Raw genomic sequence first — 17095 nt, 5'->3', positions numbered from 1 at the left:
GGCTTCCGTTCCGGCGCCAGTGGCGTAGACCTGGCTTCCTTTAGCCGGCGTGCCAGCGTAGACATTGCCTCGCTAGCCGGCGCCGTCAGGGTAGACCTGACCTCCCAATCCGGCGCCGTCAGGGTAGACCTGGCCTCCCAAGACGGCGCCGGCGGCGTAGACCTTGCCTCCCTAGCTGTCGCCGGCTGCGTATACATTGTCTTCCTAGCCGGCGCCAGAAGGATAGACCTGGAGTCCCTAGCCAGCGCCAGTGGGGTAGACCTGGCCTCCCAATCCGGCGCCGGCAGTGTAGACCTGGCCTCCCTAGCCGGCGCTGGCATGGTACTCCTGGACTCCCAAGCCGGCTCCGGTGGTGTAGACCTGGCCTCCCAAGCCGGCGCCGGCTGCGTATACATTGTCTTCCTAGCCGGCACCGGCGGGATAGACCTGGCCTCCGTAGCCGCCGCCGGCGGGGTAGACCTGGCCTCCGTATCCGGCGCCGGTGGCGTAGACCTGGCCTCCCTAGCCGGCGCCGGCGGCATATACCTGGCCTCCCTAGCCGGCGCCGGCGGGGTAGACCTGGCCTCCCTGCCGGCGCCGGCGGGGTAGACCTGGCCTCCCTAGCTGGCTCCGGCTGCGTATACATTGTCTTCCTAGCCGGCACCAGCGTGATAGACCTGGCCTCCCAAGCCGGCGCCGACGGCGTAGACCTGGCCTCCCTAGCTGGCGCCGCCTGCGTATACATTGTCTTCCTAGCAGGCTCCGACGGTAGACCTGGCCTCCCAAGCCGGCACCAGGGGGGTAGACCTGGCGTCCCTAGCTGGTGCCAGCGGGGTAGACCTGGCCTCCCAAGGCGGCACCGGCGGCATAGACCTGGCCTCCCTAGATGGCGCTGGTGAGTTAGACCTGGCCTCCCCGCCGGCGCCGGAAGGGTAGACCTGGCCTGCCTAGCCGTCGTCGGCGCGGTAGACCTGGCGTTCGTAGCCGGCGCCGTCGGGGTAGACCTGGCCTCTCTGCCAGCACCAGGGGGGTAGACCTGGCCTCCCTAGCCGGCGCCGGCGGCGTAGACCTGGCCTCCCTAGCCGGCATCGGCAGGGAAGACCTGGCCACCCTGCTGGCGCCGGCGGGTTAGACCTGGATTTCCTACCCGGCGCCGGACGGTAGACCTGTCCTCCTTACCCGGCACCGGCAGGGTAGACGTGGCCTCCCTTCCGGCGTTGGCAGGGTAGACCTGGCCTACCAAGCCGGCGCAGGCGAGGTAATCCTCGCCTCCCAAGCCAGCGCCAGCAGCGTAGACATGGCCTCCATAGCCGGCGCCGGCGGGGTAGACCAGGCCTCCCAAGCCGCCGCCGGCGGTGGTAGACCTGGCCTCCCTGCTTGCGCCAGCAGGGTAGACCTGGCCTCCCTGCCTGCGCCGGCGGGGTACACCTGGCCTCCCAAGTCGGTGCCGGAGGGGTAGACCTGGCCTCCTTAGCCGGCGCCAGCGGGGGAGACCTGGCCTCCCTAACCGGCGCCGGCGGGGTAAACCTGGCCTCCCTATCCGGCGCCGGCGGGGTAGACGTGGCCTCCCTAGCTGGCGCCGGCGCGGTAGACCTGGCCTTCGTAGCCGCCGCCGTCGGGGTAGATCTGGCATCCCTGCCGGCGCCAGCGGGGTAGACCTGGCCTCCCTAGCCGTCGTCGGCGCGGTAGACCTGGCCTTCGTAGCCGGCGCCGGCGAGGTAGACCTGGCCTCCCTAACCGTCTTCGGTGGCATAGACATTGCCTCGCTAGCCGGCGCCGGTGGGGTAGACCTGGCATCCCTGACGGCGCCGGCGGGGAAGACCTGGCCTCCTTGCCGGCGCCGTCTGTGTAGACCTGGACTCCCAAACCGGCGCCGACGGCGTAGACCTGGCCTCCCTAGCCGTCGTCGGTGTCATAGACATTGCCTTGCTATCCGGCGCCGGCGGGGTAGACCTGGCCTTCCTAGCCGCCGCCGGCGTCATAGAACTGCCCTGCCTATCTGGCTTCGGCAGGCGTAGACATTGCCTCCCTAGCCGGCGCCGGCGCGGTAGACCTGGCCTCCCTGCCAGCGCCAGCGGGGAAGACCTGGCCTCCCTAGCCGGCGATGGCGGGGAAGACATGGCCTCCCGAGCCGGCGCCGGTGGTGTAGACCTGGACTCCCTAGCCGGTGCCGGCAAGGAAGACCTGGTCTCCCTGCCGGCCCCGGCGGGGTAGACCTGGCCTCCCAAGCCGGCGCAGGCGCGATAGACATGACCTCCCTAGCCGGCGCCGGAGCGGTAGACCTGGCCTCTCTAGGCGGCAACGGCCGCGTAGACCTGGCCTCTCTAGGCGGCGCAGGCCGGGTAGAATTGGCCTCCCTATCTGGCGCCGGCAGGTTAGACCTGGCCTCCGTAGCCGGCGCCGGCGGGGTAGACCTGGCCTCCCAAGGCGGTGCCGGCGGCGTAGACCTGGCCTCCCTAGGCGGCGTCGGCGGCGTAGATATTGCCTCCCTTGCCGGCGCCAGTGGGGTAGACCTGGCTTCTCTAGGCGGCGCCGGTATAGTAGACTTGGCCTCCCAAGCCGGCGCCGGCAGGGTATACCTGGCCTCCCTAGCCGGCGTCAGCGGCGCACACATTTCCTCACTCGCCGGCGCCGGCGGTGTTGACCTGGCCTCCCTGCCAGCGCTGGCGCGGTAGACCTGGCCTCCCTCGCCGGCGCCGGCAGCGTAGACCTGGCCTTCTTAGCCAGCGCCGTCGGGGTAGACCTGGCCTCTCTGCCAGCGCCGGCGGAGTAGACCTGACCTCCCTAGCCGGCGCTGGCATGGTAGACCTGGCCTCCCAAGCCGGCGCCAGCGGGGTAGACCTGGCCTCCCTAGCCGGCGCCGGCAGCGTAGACCTGGCCTCCCTAGCCGCCTTCGGCGGCGTAGACATTGCCTCCCTTGCTGGCGCCAGCGGGGTAGACCTGGCCTCCCTAGCCAGCATCGGCAGGGAAGACCTGGCCACCCTGCTGGCGCCGGCGGGTTAGACCTGGATTTCCTACCCAGCGCCGGACGGTAGACCTGTCCTCCTTACCCGGCACCGGCAGGGTAGACGTGGCCTCCCTTCCGGCGTTGGCAGGGTAGACCTGGCCTACCAAGCCGGCGCAGGCGAGGTAATCCTCGCCTCCCAAGCCAGCGCTGGCAGCGTAGACATGGCCTCCATAGCCGGCGCTGGCGGGGTAGACCTGGCCTCACTAGCCGGCGCCGGCGGGGTAGACCAGGCCTCCCAAGCCGCCGCCGGCGGGGTAGACCTGGCCTTCCTAGCCGGCGCCGGCATTGAAGACCTGGCCTACCAAGCCGGCGCCAGCGGGGTAGGCCTGGCCTCCCTAGCCGGCTTCAGCGGCCTAGACATTGCCTCCCTTGCCGGCGCCAGCGGTGTAGACTTGGCCTCCCTAGTGGGCGCCAGCGGGATAGACCTGGCCTCCCTACCGGCGCTGGAGGTGTAGACCTGGCCTCCGTAGCCGGCGCCATCGGGGTAGACCTGGTCTCCCTGCCGGCGCCGGCGGGGTAGACCTGGCCTCCCTAGCCGGTGTCGGAGGCGTAGACATTGCCTCCCTTGCCGGTGCCTGCGGGATAGCCGTGGCCTCCCTAGCCGACGCCGGCGGGGTAGACCTGGCTTCCCTAGCGGCACCGGCGAGTTAGACTTGGCCTCCCTGTAGGCCACAGCGGGTTAGACCTGGCCTCCCTAGCTGGTGCCGGCGTGGTAGACCTGGCCTTCGTAGCCGGTGCGGTCGGGGTAGATCTGGCATCCCTGCCGGCGCCAGCGGGGGAGACCTGGCCTCCCTAGCCGTCGTCGGCGCGGTAGACCTGGCCTTCGTATCCGGCGCCGTTGGGGTAGACCTGGCATCCCTGCCGACACAGGCGGGGTACAACTGGCCTCTCTACGCGGCGCCGGCCGGGTAGACCTGGCCTCTCTATGCGGCGCAGGCCGGGTAGACTTCGCCTCCCTAGCTGGCACCGGCGGGGTAGACCTGGCCTCCCTAGCTGGCGCCGGCGCGGTAGACCTGGCCTTCGTGGCCGGCGCTGTCGGGGTAGACCTGGCATCCCTGCCGGCCCCAGCGGGGGAGACCTGGCCTCCCTGCCGGCACCGTCGGGGTAGACCTGGCCTCCCTAGCCGCCGCCGTCGTGGTAGACCTGGCATCCCTGCCGGCGCCAGCGCGGTAGACCTGGCCTTCGTAGCCGTCGCCGTCGGGGTAGACCTGGCCTCTCTGCCGGCGCCGGCGGGGTTGACCTGGCCTCCCTAGTCGGCTTCGGCGGCGTAGACATTGCCTCCCTTGCCGGCGCCAGCGGGGTAGATATGGCCTCCCTAGCCGGCGCCAGCGGGGTAAACCTGGCCTCCCAGCCGGCGCCCGCGGCATAGACCTGGCCTCCCTAGCTGGCGCCCGCGGCGTAGAAATTGTCTTCCTAGCCTGTGCCGGCGGGATAGACCTGGCCTCCCTATCCGGCGCCGGCGATGTAGACCTGGCCTCCCTAGCCACGCCAGCGTGGTAGACGTGGCCTCCCTGCCGGTGCCAGCGGGGTACAACTGGCCTCTCTAGGCGGCGCCGGCTGGGTAGACTTCGCCTCCCTAGCTGGCGCCGGCGGGGCAGACCTGGCCTCCCTGCCGGCACATGCGGGGTAGACCTGGCCTCCCTATCCGTCGCCGGCGAAGTAGACCTGGATTCCCTATCAGGCGCCGTCGGGGTAGACCTGGCCTCCCTAGCCGGCGTCAGCGGCGCACACATTTCCTCACTCCCCGGCGCCGGCGGTGTAGACCTGGCCTCCCTGCCAGCGCTGGCGCGGTAGACCTGGCCTCCCTAGCCGGCGCCGGCAGCGTAGACCTGGCCTTCGTAGCCAGCGCCGTCGGGGTACACCTGACCTCCCTAGCCAGCGCTGGCATGGTAGACCTGGCCTCCCAAGCCGGCGCCAGCGGGGTAGACCTGGCCTCCTTGCCGGCGCCGTCGGGGTAGACCTGGACTCCTAAACCGGCGCCGACGGCGTAGACCTGGCCTCCCTAGCCGTCGTCGGTGTCATAGACATTGCCTTGCTATCCGGCGCCGGCGGGGTAGACCTGGCCTCCCTAGCTGCCGCCGGCGTCATAGACCTGCCCTGCCTATCTGGCTTCGGCAGGCGTAGACATTGCCTCCCTAGCCGGCGCCGGCGCGGTAGACCTGGCCTCCCTGCCAGCGCCAGAAGGGAAGACCTGGCCTCCCTAGCCAGCGATGGCGGGGAAGACATGGCCTCCCGAGCCGGCGCCGGTGGTGTAGACCTGGACTCCCTAGCCGGCGCCGACAAGGAAGACCTGGTCTCCCTGCCGGCCCCGGCGGGGTAGACCTGGCCTCCCAAGGCGGTGCCGGCGGCGTAGACCTGGCCTCCCTAGCCGGCGTCGGCGGCGTAGATATTGCCTCCCTTGCCGGCGCCAGTGGGGTAGACCTGGCCTCTCTAGGCGGCGCCGCTATAGTAGACCTGGCCTCCCAAGCCGGCGCCGGCGGGGTATACATGGACTCCTTAGCCGGCGCCGGCGTGGTAGAGCTCCCTCCATATCCGGCGCTGGCGTCATAGACCTGGCCTCCCTAGCCGGCGCCGGCGGCGTAGATCTGGGCTCCGTAGCCATCGTCGGCGTCATAGAAATTGCCTCGCTAGCGGGCGCCGGCGTCATAGACCTGGCCTCCCTAGCCGGCGTCGGCGGAGTAGACCTGGACACCCTGCCGGCGCCGGCAAGGAAGACCTGGCCTCCCTGCCGGTGCCGGTGGCATAGACCTGGCCTCCCTAGTCGGCGCCGGCGGGTAGACCTGGCTTCCCAAGCCGGCGCCAGCGGGTTAGACCTGGCCTCCCAAGCCGGCGCCGGCCGCGTAGACCTGGCCTCCCTATCAGGCGTCGGCGGCATAATCATTGCCTCCATAGCAGGCGCCGTCGGGGTAGACCTGGCCTCCCTAGCCGGCGCCGGCGGGGAAGACCTGGCCTCCCTAGCCGACACCAGCAGCGTAGACCTGGCCTCCCTGCCGGTGCCTGCGGTGTAGACCTAGACTCCCAAGCCGGCGCCGGCGGTGTAGAACTGGCCTCCCTAGCCGGCGCCGGTATAGTAGACCTGGCCTCCCAAGCCGGCGCCGGCGGGTTATACAAGGCCTCCTTAGCCGGCACCGGCTTGGTAGACCTCCCTCCATATCCGGTGCTGGCGTGGTAGACGTGGCCTCCCTGCCGGCGCCAGCGGGGTAGACCTGTCCTCCAAAGCCAGCGCCGGCGTCATAGACCTGGCCTCCCTATCAGGCGTCGGCGGCATAATCATTGCCTCCATAGCAGGCGCCGTCGGGGTAGACCTGGCCTCCCTAGCCGGCGCCGGCGGGGAAGACCTGGCCTCCCTAGCCCACACCAGCAGCGTAGACCTGGCCTCCCTGCCGGTGCCTGCGGTGTAGACCTAGACTCCCAAGCCGGCGCCGGCGTCATAGATCTGGCCTCCCTAGCCGGCGCTGGCTTGGTAGTCCTGGCCTCCCAAGCCGGCGCCGGTGGTGTAGACCTGGCCTCCCAAGCCGGCACCAGCAGCGTAGACCTGGCCTCCCTGCCGGCGCCGGCGGTGTAGACCTGGCCTCCCAAGCCGGCGCCGGCGGCGTAGAACTGGCCTCCCTAGCCGGCGCCGGTATAGTAGACCTGGCCTCCCAGTCCGGCGCCGGCGGGGTATACATGGACTCCTTAGCCGGCGCCGGCGTGGTAGAGCTCCCTCCATATCCGGCGCTGGCGTCATAGACCTTGCCTCCCTAGCCGGCGCCGGCGGCGTAGATCTGGGCTCCCTAGCCGTCGTCGGCGTCATAGACATTGCATCGCTAGCGGGCGCCGGCGTCATAGACCTGGCCTCCCTGGCAGTCGTCGGCGTCATAGATATTGCCTCGCTAGCCGGCGCCGGAGGGGTAGACCTGGCCTCCAAAGCTGGCGCCAGCGGATTAGACCTGGCCTCCCAAGCTGGCGCCGGCGGCGTAGACCTGGACTCCCTGCCGGTGCCGGCGTCATGGACCTGGCCTCCCTAGCCGGCGCCGGCGGCGCAGACCTGGGCTCCCTATCCGACGTCGGCGTCATAGACATTGCCTCGCTACCCCGGGCGCCGGCGTCATAGACCTGGCCTCCCTGGCAGTCGTCGGCGTCATAGATATTACCTCGCTAGCCGGCGCCGGCGGGGTAGACCTGGCCTCCAAAGCTGGTGCAGGCATCATAGACCTGGCCTCCCTAGCCGGCGCCGGCGGCGTAGATCTGGGCTCCCTAGCCGGCGCCGGCAAGGAAGACCTGGCCTCCCTGCCGGCGCCGGCGGGGTAGACCTGGCCTCCCAAGCAGGCGCCAGCGGGGTAGACCTGGCCTCCCAAGCTGGCGCTGGCGGGGTAGACCTGACCTCCCTAGCCGGTGCCCGCGGGATAGACCTGGCCTCCCAAGCCGGCGCTGGCGGGGTAGACCTGACCTACCAAGCCAGCGCCATCGGGATAGACCTGGCCTCTCAAGCCGGCGCTGGCGGCGTAGACATTGTCTTCCTAGCCGGCACCAGCGGCGTAGACCTGGCCTCCCTGCCGGCGCCGGTATAGTAGACCTGGCCTCCTTAGCCGGCGCCGGCGGGGTATACATGGACTCCTTAGCCGGCGCCGGCGTGGTAGACCTCCCTCCATATCCGGCGCTGGCGTGTTAGACCTGGCCTCCCCTGCCGGCGCCGGCGGGGTAGACCTGGACTCCTAAACCGGCGCCGACGGCGTAGACCTGGCCTCCCTAGCCGTCGTCGGTGTCATAGACATTGCCTTGCTATCCGGCGCCGGCGGGGTAGACCTGGCCTCCCTAGCTGCCGCCGGCGTCATAGACCTGCCCTGCCTATCTGGCTTCGGCAGGCGTAGACATTGCCTCCCTAGCCGGCGCCGGCGCGGTAGACCTGGCCTCCCTGCCAGCGCCAGCAGGGAAGACCTGGCCTCCCTAGCCAGCGATGGCGGGGAAGACATGGCCTCCCGAGCCGGCGCCGGTGGTGTAGACCTGGACTCCCTAGCCGGCGCCGACAAGGAAGACCTGGTCTCCCTGCCGGCCCCGGCGGGGTAGACCTGGCCTCCCAAGGCGGTGCCGGCGGCGTAGACCTGGCCTCCCTAGCCGGCGTCGGCGGCGTAGATATTGCCTCCCTTGCCGGCGCCAGTGGGGTAGACCTGGCCTCTCTAGGCGGCGCCGCTATAGTAGACCTGGCCTCCCAAGCCGGCGCCGGCGGGGTATACATGGACTCCTTAGCCGGCGCCGGCGTGGTAGAGCTCCCTCCATATCCGGCGCTGGCGTCATAGACCTGGCCTCCCTAGCCGGCGCCGGCGGCGTAGATCTGGGCTCCGTAGCCATCGTCGGCGTCATAGAAATTGCCTCGCTAGCGGGCGCCGGCGTCATAGACCTGGCCTCCCTAGCCGGCGTCGGCGGAGTAGACCTGGACACCCTGCCGGCGCCGGCAAGGAAGACCTGGCCTCCCTGCCGGTGCCGGTGGCATAGACCTGGCCTCCCTAGTCGGCGCCGGCGGGTAGACCTGGCTTCCCAAGCCGGCGCCAGCGGGTTAGACCTGGCCTCCCAAGCCGGCGCCGGCCGCGTAGACCTGGCCTCCCTATCAGGCGTCGGCGGCATAATCATTGCCTCCATAGCAGGCGCCGTCGGGGTAGACCTGGCCTCCCTAGCCGGCGCCGGCGGGGAAGACCTGGCCTCCCTAGCCCACACCAGCAGCGTAGACCTGGCCTCCCTGCCGGTGCCTGCGGTGTAGACCTAGACTCCCAAGCCGGCGCCGGCGGTGTAGAACTGGCCTCCCTAGCCGGCGCCGGTATAGTAGACCTGGCCTCCCAAGCCGGCGCCGGCAGGTTATACAAGGCCTCCTTAGCCGGCACCGGCTTGGTAGACCTCCCTCCATATCCGGTGCTGGCGTGGTAGACGTGGCCTCCCTGCCGGCGCCAGCGGGGTAGACCTGTCCTCCAAAGCCAGCGCCGGCGTCATAGACCTGGCCTCCCTAGCCGGCGTCGGCGGCGTAGACCTGGCCTCTGTAGTTGGTGCCGGCGGGGTAGATCTGGCCTCTGTAGCCGGTGCCGGTATAGTAGAACTGGCCTCCCAAGCCGGCGCCTGCGGTGTAGACCTAGCCTACCTGCCGGCACCGGCGGGGTAGACCTGGCCTCCCAAGCTGGCGCCGGCAACGTAGACATTGTCTTCCTAGCCGGCACCGGCGGGATAGACCTGGCCTCCCTAGCCGGCGCCGGCGGGGTAGACCTGGCCTCTGTAGCCGGCGCCGGTATAGTAGAACTGGCCTTCCAAGCCGGCGCCGGCAGGGTAGACCTGGCCTCCCTAGTCGGCGCCGGCGGCGTAGATCTGGGCTCCCTAGCCGTCGTCAGCGTCATAGACATTGCCTCGCTAGCGGGCGCCGGCGTCATAGATCTGGCCTCCCTAGCCGGCGCTGGCTTGGTAGTCCTGGCCTCCCAAGCCGGCGCCGGTGGTGTAGACCTGGCCTCCCAAGCCGGCACCAGCAGCGTAGACCTGGCCTCCCTGCCGGCGCCGGCGTCATAGACCTGGCCTCCCAAGCCGGCGCCGGCGGCGTAGAACTGGCCTCCCTAGCCGGCGCCGGTATAGTAGACCTGGCCTCCCAGTCCGGCGCCGGCGGGGTATACATGGACTCCTTAGCCGGCGCCGGCGTGGTAGAGCTCCCTCCATATCCGGCGCTGGCGTCATAGACCTTGCCTCCCTAGCCGGCGCCGGCGGCGTAGATCTGGGCTCCCTAGCCGTCGTCGGCGTCATAGACATTGCATCGCTAGCGGGCGCCGGCGTCATAGACCTGGCCTCCCTGGCAGTCGTCGGCGTCATAGATATTGCCTCGCTAGCCGGCGCCGGAGGGGTAGACCTGGCCTCCAAAGCTGGCGCCAGCGGATTAGACCTGGCCTCCCAAGCTGGCGCCGGCGGCGTAGACCTGGACTCCCTGCCGGTGCCGGCGTCATGGACCTGGCCTCCCTAGCCGGCGCCGGCGGCGCAGACCTGGGCTCCCTATCCGACGTCGGCGTCATAGACATTGCCTCGCTACCGGGCGCCGGCGTCATAGACCTGGCCTCCCTGGCAGTCGTCGGCGTCATAGATATTACGTCGCTAGCCGGCGCCGGCGGGGTAGACCTGGCCTCCAAAGCTGGTGCAGGCATCATAGACCTGGCCTCCCTAGCCGGCGCCGGCGGCGTAGATCTGGGCTCCCTAGCCGGCGCCGGCAAGGAAGACCTGGCCTCCCTGCCGGCGCCGGCGGGGTAGACCTGGCCTCCCAAGCAGGCGCCAGCGGGGTAGACCTGGCCTCCCAAGCTGGCGCTGGCGGGGTAGACCTGACCTCCCTAGCCGGTGCCCGCGGGATAGACCTGGCCTCCCAAGCCGGCGCTGGCGGGGTAGACCTGACCTACCAAGCCAGCGCCATCGGGATAGACCTGGCCTCTCAAGCCGGCGCTGGCGGCGTAGACATTGTCTTCCTAGCCGGCACCAGCGGCGTAGACCTGGCCTCCCTGCCGGCGCCGGTATAGTAGACCTGGCCTCCTTAGCCGGCGCCGGCGGGGTATACATGGACTCCTTAGCCGGCGCCGGCGTGGTAGACCTCCCTCCATATCCGGCGCTGGCGTGTTAGACCTGGCCTCCCTGCCGGCGCCGGCGGGGTAGACCTGGCCTCCAAAGCTGGTGCAGGCGTCATAGACCTGGCCTCCCTAGCCGGCGCCGGTATAGTAGACCTGGCCTCCCTGCCAGCGCCAGCGGGGAAGACCTGGCCTCCCTAGCCGGCGATGGCGGGGAAGACATGGCCTCCCGAGCCAGCGCCGGTGGTATAGACCTGGCTTCCCTAGCCTGCGCCGGCGGGGTAGACCTGGCCTCCCTGCCGGCGCCAGCGTGTTAATCCTGGCCTCCCAAGCCCACGCCAACTGTGTAGAACTGGCATCCCTATCCGGAGTTGGCGGCGTAGACCTGGCCTCCCTAGCTGTCGCCGGCTTCCTATACATTGTCTTCCTAGCCGGCGCCGGCGGGATAGACCTGGCCTCCCTAGCCGGCGCCAGCGGGGTAGACCTGGCCTCCCAAGCCTGTGCCGGCGGCGTAGACCTGGCCTCCCTAGCTGGTGCCGGCTGCGTATACATTGTCTTCCTAGCCGGCGCCGGCGGGATAGACCTGGCCTCCCTAGCCGGCGCTGGCGCAGTAGACCTGGCCTCCGTAGCCGGCGCCGGCGGGGTAGACCTGGCCTCCTGTGATGGGTTAACCCTGGCTGGACGCCAGGTGCCCACCAGAGCTGTTCTATCACTCTCCCTCCTTCTCAACTGGACAGGGGAGAGAAAATATAACAAAGAGCTTATGGGTCGAGATAAGGATAGGAGAGATCACTCACCAATTACCGTCACGGGCAAAACAGACTCAGTTTGGGGAAAAAATTAACTTGATTTATTACAAATCAACCGGAGTAGGGTAATGAGAAATAAAACCAAATCTCAGAACACCTTCCCTCCACCCCTCCCTTCTTCCCGGGCACAACTTCACTCCCGGATTCTCTACCACCCCCCCAGCGGCACAGGGGGACGGGGATGGGGTTTACGGTCAGTTCATCACACGTTATTTTCTGCCGCTTCATCCTCCTCAGGGGGAGGACTCATCACACTCTTCCCCTGCTCCAGCGTGGGGTCCCACCCACGGGAGACAGTCCTCCACGAACTTCTCCAACGTGGGTCCTTCCCACGGGCTGCAGTTCTTCACGAACTGCTCCAGCATGGGTCCTTTCCACGGTGTGCAGTCCTTCAGGCACAGACTGCTCCAGCGTGAGCCCCCCACGGGGTCACAAGTCCTGCCAGAAAACCTGCTCCGTGGGCTCCTCTCTCCACAGATCCGCAGGTCCTGCCAGGAGCCTGCTCCAGCGCGGGGTTCCCACGGGGTCACAGCCTCCTTCGGGAACCCACCTGCTCCGGCGTGGGGTCCTCCACGGGCTGCAGGTGGATATCTGCTCCACCGTGGACCTCCATGGACTGCAGGGGGACAGCCTGCCTCACTATGGTCTTCACCACGGGCTGCAGGGGAATCTCTGCTCCGGCGCCTGGAGCATCTCCTCCCCCTCCTTCTTCACTGACCTTGGTGTCCGCAGGGTTGTTTCTCTTACATGTTCTCACTCCTCTCTCCGGCTGCCGAAAAATACCGCCGTCCCAACTTTTTTCCTTCTTAAAAATGTTATCACAGAGGCGTTACCACTATCGCTGATTGGCTCGGCCTTGGCCGGCGGCGGGTCTGTCTTAGAGCCGGCTGGTATGGGCTCTGTCGAACACAGGGGAAGCTTCCAGCAGCTTCTTACAGAAGCCACCCCTGTAACCCCACCCGCTACCAAAACCTTGCCACACAAAACCAATACACCTCCCTAGTCGGTTCCGGTGGTGTAGACCTAGCCTCCCTGCCGGCGCCGTAGTTGTAGACCTGGCTTCCCAAGTCGGCGCCGGCGTGGTAGACCTGGCCTCCCTGCCGGCGCCGGCAGGGTAGACCTGGCCTTCCAAGCCAGCGCCGGTGACGTAGACCTGGCCTCCGTAGCCGGCTACGGCGGGGTATACCTGGCTTCCCAAGCTGGCGGCGGCGACGTAGACCTGGCCTACCAAGCCGGCGCCGGTGGGGTAGACCTGACCTCTCTAGGCGGCGCCAACCGGGTAGACCTGTCCTCCCTAGGTGGCGCTGGCGATGTAGTCCTGGCCTCCCTAGCCAGCGCCGGCGCGGAAGAACTGGCCTCCCTAGCCGGCGCGGGCAGGGTAGACCTGGCCTCTCTAGGCGGCGCCGGCAGGGTAGACCTGGCCTCCCTAGCCGGCGCCGGCAAGTTAGACCTGGCCTCCCTGCCGGCGCCAGTGGGGAAGACCTGGCCTCCAAAGCCATCGTTGGCGTGGTAGACCAGGCCTCCATAGGCGGTGCCGGCAGGTTATACCTGGCCTCCCTAGCCAGCGTCGGCGGCGTACATATTTCCTCGCTCGCCGGTGCCGGCGGTGTAGACCTGGCCTCCCTAGCCGTCGTCGGCGTCTTAGACATTGCCTTGCTAGCCGGCGCCGGTGTCATAGAACTGGCCTCCCAAGCCGGCGCCGGCAGCGTAGACCTGTCCTCCCTAGCCGGTGCTGGCATGGTAGTCCTGGCCTCCCAAGCTGGTGCCGGTGTTGTAGACCTGGCCTCCCTAGCTGGCGCCGGCTGCGTATACATTGTCTTCCTAGCCGGCGCCGGCAGGATAAACCTGGCCTCCGTAGCCAGCGCCGGCGCGGGAGACCTGGTCTCCCTAGCCGGCGCTGGCGTGGTAGACCTGGTCTCCCTGCCGGCGCCGGCGGGGTAGACCTGGCCTCCCAAGCTGGCACCGGCGGCGTAGACCTGGCCTCCCTAGCCGGCGCTGGCATGGTAGTCCTGGCCTCCCAAGCCGGCGCCGGTGGTGTAGACCTGGCCTCCCTAGCTGGCGCCGGCTGCGTATACATTGTCTTCCTAGCCGGCACCGGCGGGATAGACCTGGCCACCCTAGCCGGCACCAGCGGCGTAGAACTGGCCTCCCTAGCTGGCGCCGGTATAGTAGACCTGGCCTCCCAAGCCGGCGCCAGCGGGGTATACATGGACTCCTTAGCCGACACCGGCGTGGTAGACCTCCCTCCATATCCGGCGCCGGAGTGGTAGACCTGGCCTCCCTGCCGGCGCTGGCGGGGTAGACCTGGCCTCCAAAGCCGGTGCAGGCGTCATAGACCTGGCCTCCCTAGCCGGCGCCGGCGGCGTAGATCTGGGCTCCGTAGCCGTCGTCGGCGTCATAGACATTGCCTCGCTAGCGGGCGCCGGCGTCATAGACCTGGTCTCCCTAGCCGGCACCGTCGGCGTAGACCTGGCCTCCCTAGCTGGTGCCGCCTGCGTATACATTTTTCTTCCTAGCCGGCGCCAGCGGGATAAACCTGGCCTCCGTAGCAGGCGCCGGCGGCGTAAACCTGGCCTCCCAAGCCGGCGCCGGCGGCGTAGACCTGGCCTCCCTAGCCGTCGTCGGCGTCATAGACATTGCCTCGTTAGCCGTCGCCGGCGTCATAGACCTGGCCTCCCTATCCAGCGCAGGCAGGGTAGACTTGGACTCCCTGCCGGCGCCGGCGCGGTAGACCTGGCCTCCCTGCCAGCGCCAGCGGGGAAGACCTGGCCTCCCTAGCCGGCGATGGCGGGGAAGACATGGCCTCCCGAGCCAGCGCCGGTGGTATAGACCTGGCTTCCCTAGCCTGCGCCGGCGGGGTAGACCTGGCCTCCCTGCCGGCGCCAGCGTGTTAATCCTGGCCTCCCAAGCCCACGCCAACTGTGTAGAACTGGCATCCCTATCCGGAGTTGGCGGCGTAGACCTGGCCTCCCTAGCTGTCGCCGGCTTCCTATACATTGTCTTCCTAGCCGGCGCCGGCGGGATAGACCTGGCCTCCCTAGCCGGCGCCAGCGGGGTAGACCTGGCCTCCCAAGCCTGTGCCGGCGGCGTAGACCTGGCCTCCCTAGCTGGTGCCGGTTGCGTATACATTGTCTTCCTAGCCGGCGCCGGCGGGATAGACCTGGCCTCCCTAGCCGGCGCTGGCGCAGTAGACCTGGCCTCCGTAGCCGGCGCCGGCGGGGTAGACCTGGCCTCCTGTGATGGGTTAACCCTGGCTGGACGCCAGGTGCCCACCAGAGCTGTTCTATCACTCTCCCTCCTTCTCAACTGGACAGGGGAGAGAAAATATAACAAAGAGCTTATGGGTCGAGATAAGGATAGGAGAGATCACTCACCAATTACCGTCACGGGCAAAACAGACTCAGTTTGGGGAAAAAATTAACTTGATTTATTACAAATCAACCGGAGTAGGGTAATGAGAAATAAAACCAAATCTCAGAACACCTTCCCTCCACCCCTCCCTTCTTCCCGGGCACAACTTCACTCACGGATTCTCTACCACCCCCCCAGCGGCACAGGGGGACGGGGATGGGGTTTACGGTCAGTTCATCACACGTTATTTTCTGCCGCTTCATCCTCCTCAGGGGGAGGACTCATCACACTCTTCCCCTGCTCCAGCGTGGGGTCCCACCCACGGGAGACAGTCCTCCACGAACTTCTCCAACGTGGGTCCTTCCCACGGGCTGCAGTTCTTCACGAACTGCTCCAGCATGGGTCCTTTCCACGGTGTGCAGTCCTTCAGGCACAGACTGCTCCAGCGTGAGCCCCCCACGGGGTCACAAGTCCTGCCAGAAAACCTGCTCCGTGGGCTCCTCTCTCCACAGATCCGCAGGTCCTGCCAGGAGCCTGCTCCAGCGCGGGGTTCCCACGGGGTCACAGCCTCCTTCGGGAACCCACCTGCTCCGGCGTGGGGTCCTCCACGGGCTGCAGGTGGATATCTGCTCCACCGTGGACCTCCATGGACTGCAGGGGGACAGCCTGCCTCACTATGGTCTTCACCACGGGCTGCAGGGGAATCTCTGCTCCGGCGCCTGGAGCATCTCCTCCCCCTCCTTCTTCACTGACCTTGGTGTCCGCAGGGTTGTTTCTCTTACATGTTCTCACTCCTCTCTCCGGCTGCCGAAAAATACCGCCGTCCCAACTTTTTTCCTTCTTAAAAATGTTATCACAGAGGCGTTACCACTATCGCTGATTGGCTCGGCCTTGGCCGGCGGCGGGTCTGTCTTAGAGCCGGCTGGTATGGGCTCTGTCGAACACAGGGGAAGCTTCCAGCAGCTTCTTACAGAAGCCACCCCTGTAACCCCACCCGCTACCAAAACCTTGCCACACAAAACCAATACACCTCCCTAGTCGGTTCCGGTGGTGTAGACCTAGCCTCCCTGCCGGCGCCGTAGTTGTAGACCTGGCTTCCCAAGTCGGCGCCGGCGTGGTAGACCTGGCCTCCCTGCCGGCGCCGGCAGGGTAGACCTGGCCTTCCAAGCCAGCGCCGGTGACGTAGACCTGGCCTCCGTAGCCGGCTACGGCGGGGTATACCTGGCTTCCCAAGCTGGCGGCGGCGACGTAGACCTGGCCTACCAAGCCGGCGCCGGTGGGGTAGACCTGACCTCTCTAGGCGGCGCCAACCGGGTAGACCTGTCCTCCCTAGGTGGCGCTGGCGATGTAGTCCTGGCCTCCCTAGCCAGCGCCGGCGCGGAAGAACTGGCCTCCCTAGCCGGCGCGGGCAGGGTAGACCTGGCCTCTCTAGGCGGCGCCGGCAGGGTAGACCTGGCCTCCCTAGCCGGCGCCGGCAAGTTAGACCTGGCCTCCCTGCCGGCGCCAGTGGGGAAGACCTGGCCTCCAAAGCCATCGTTGGCGTGGTAGACCAGGCCTCCATAGGCGGTGCCGGCAGGTTATACCTGGCCTCCCTAGCCAGCGTCGGCGGCGTACATATTTCCTCGCTCGCCGGTGCCGGCGGTGTAGACCTGGCCTCCCTAGCCGTCGTCAGCGTCTTAGACATTGCCTTGCTAGCCGGCGCCGGTGTCATAGAACTGGCCTCCCAAGCCGGCGCCGGCAGCGTAGACCTGTCCTCCCTAGCCGGTGCTGGCATGGTAGTCCTGGCCTCCCAAGCTGGTGCCGGTGTTGTAGACCTGGCCTCCCTAGCTGGCGCCGGCTGCGTATACATTGTCTTCCTAGCCGGCGCCGGCAGGATAAACCTGGCCTCCGTAGCCAGCGCCGGCGCGGTAGACCTGGTCTCCCTAGCCGGCGCTGGCGTGGTAGACCTGGTCTCCCTGCCGGCGCCGGCGGGGTAGACCTGGCCTCCCAAGCTGGCACCGGCGGCGTAGACCTGGCCTCCCTAGCCGGCGCTGGCATGGTAGTCCTGGCCTCCCAAGCCGGCGCCGGTGGTGTAGACCTGGCCTCCCTAGCTGGCGCCGGCTGCGTATACATTGTCTTCCTAGCCGGCACCGGCGGGATAGACCTGGCCACCCTAGCCGGCACCAGCGGCGTAGAACTGGCCTCCCTAGCTGGCGCCGGTATAGTAGACCTGGCCTCCCAAGCCGGCGCCAGCGGGGTATACATGGACTCCTTAGCCGACACCGGCGTGGTAGACCTCCCTCCATATCCGGCGCCGGCGCGGTAGACCTGGCCTCCCTGCCAGCGCCAGCGGGGAAGACCTGGCCTCCCTAGCCGGCGATGGCGGGGAAGACATGGCCTCCCGAGCCAGCGCCGGTGGT

Source organism: Harpia harpyja, chromosome 14 (assembly GCF_026419915.1).
Source record: "Harpia harpyja isolate bHarHar1 chromosome 14, bHarHar1 primary haplotype, whole genome shotgun sequence".
NCBI lineage: Eukaryota > Metazoa > Chordata > Aves > Accipitriformes > Accipitridae > Harpia > Harpia harpyja.
Note: the sequence above shows the minus strand (reverse complement) of the source record.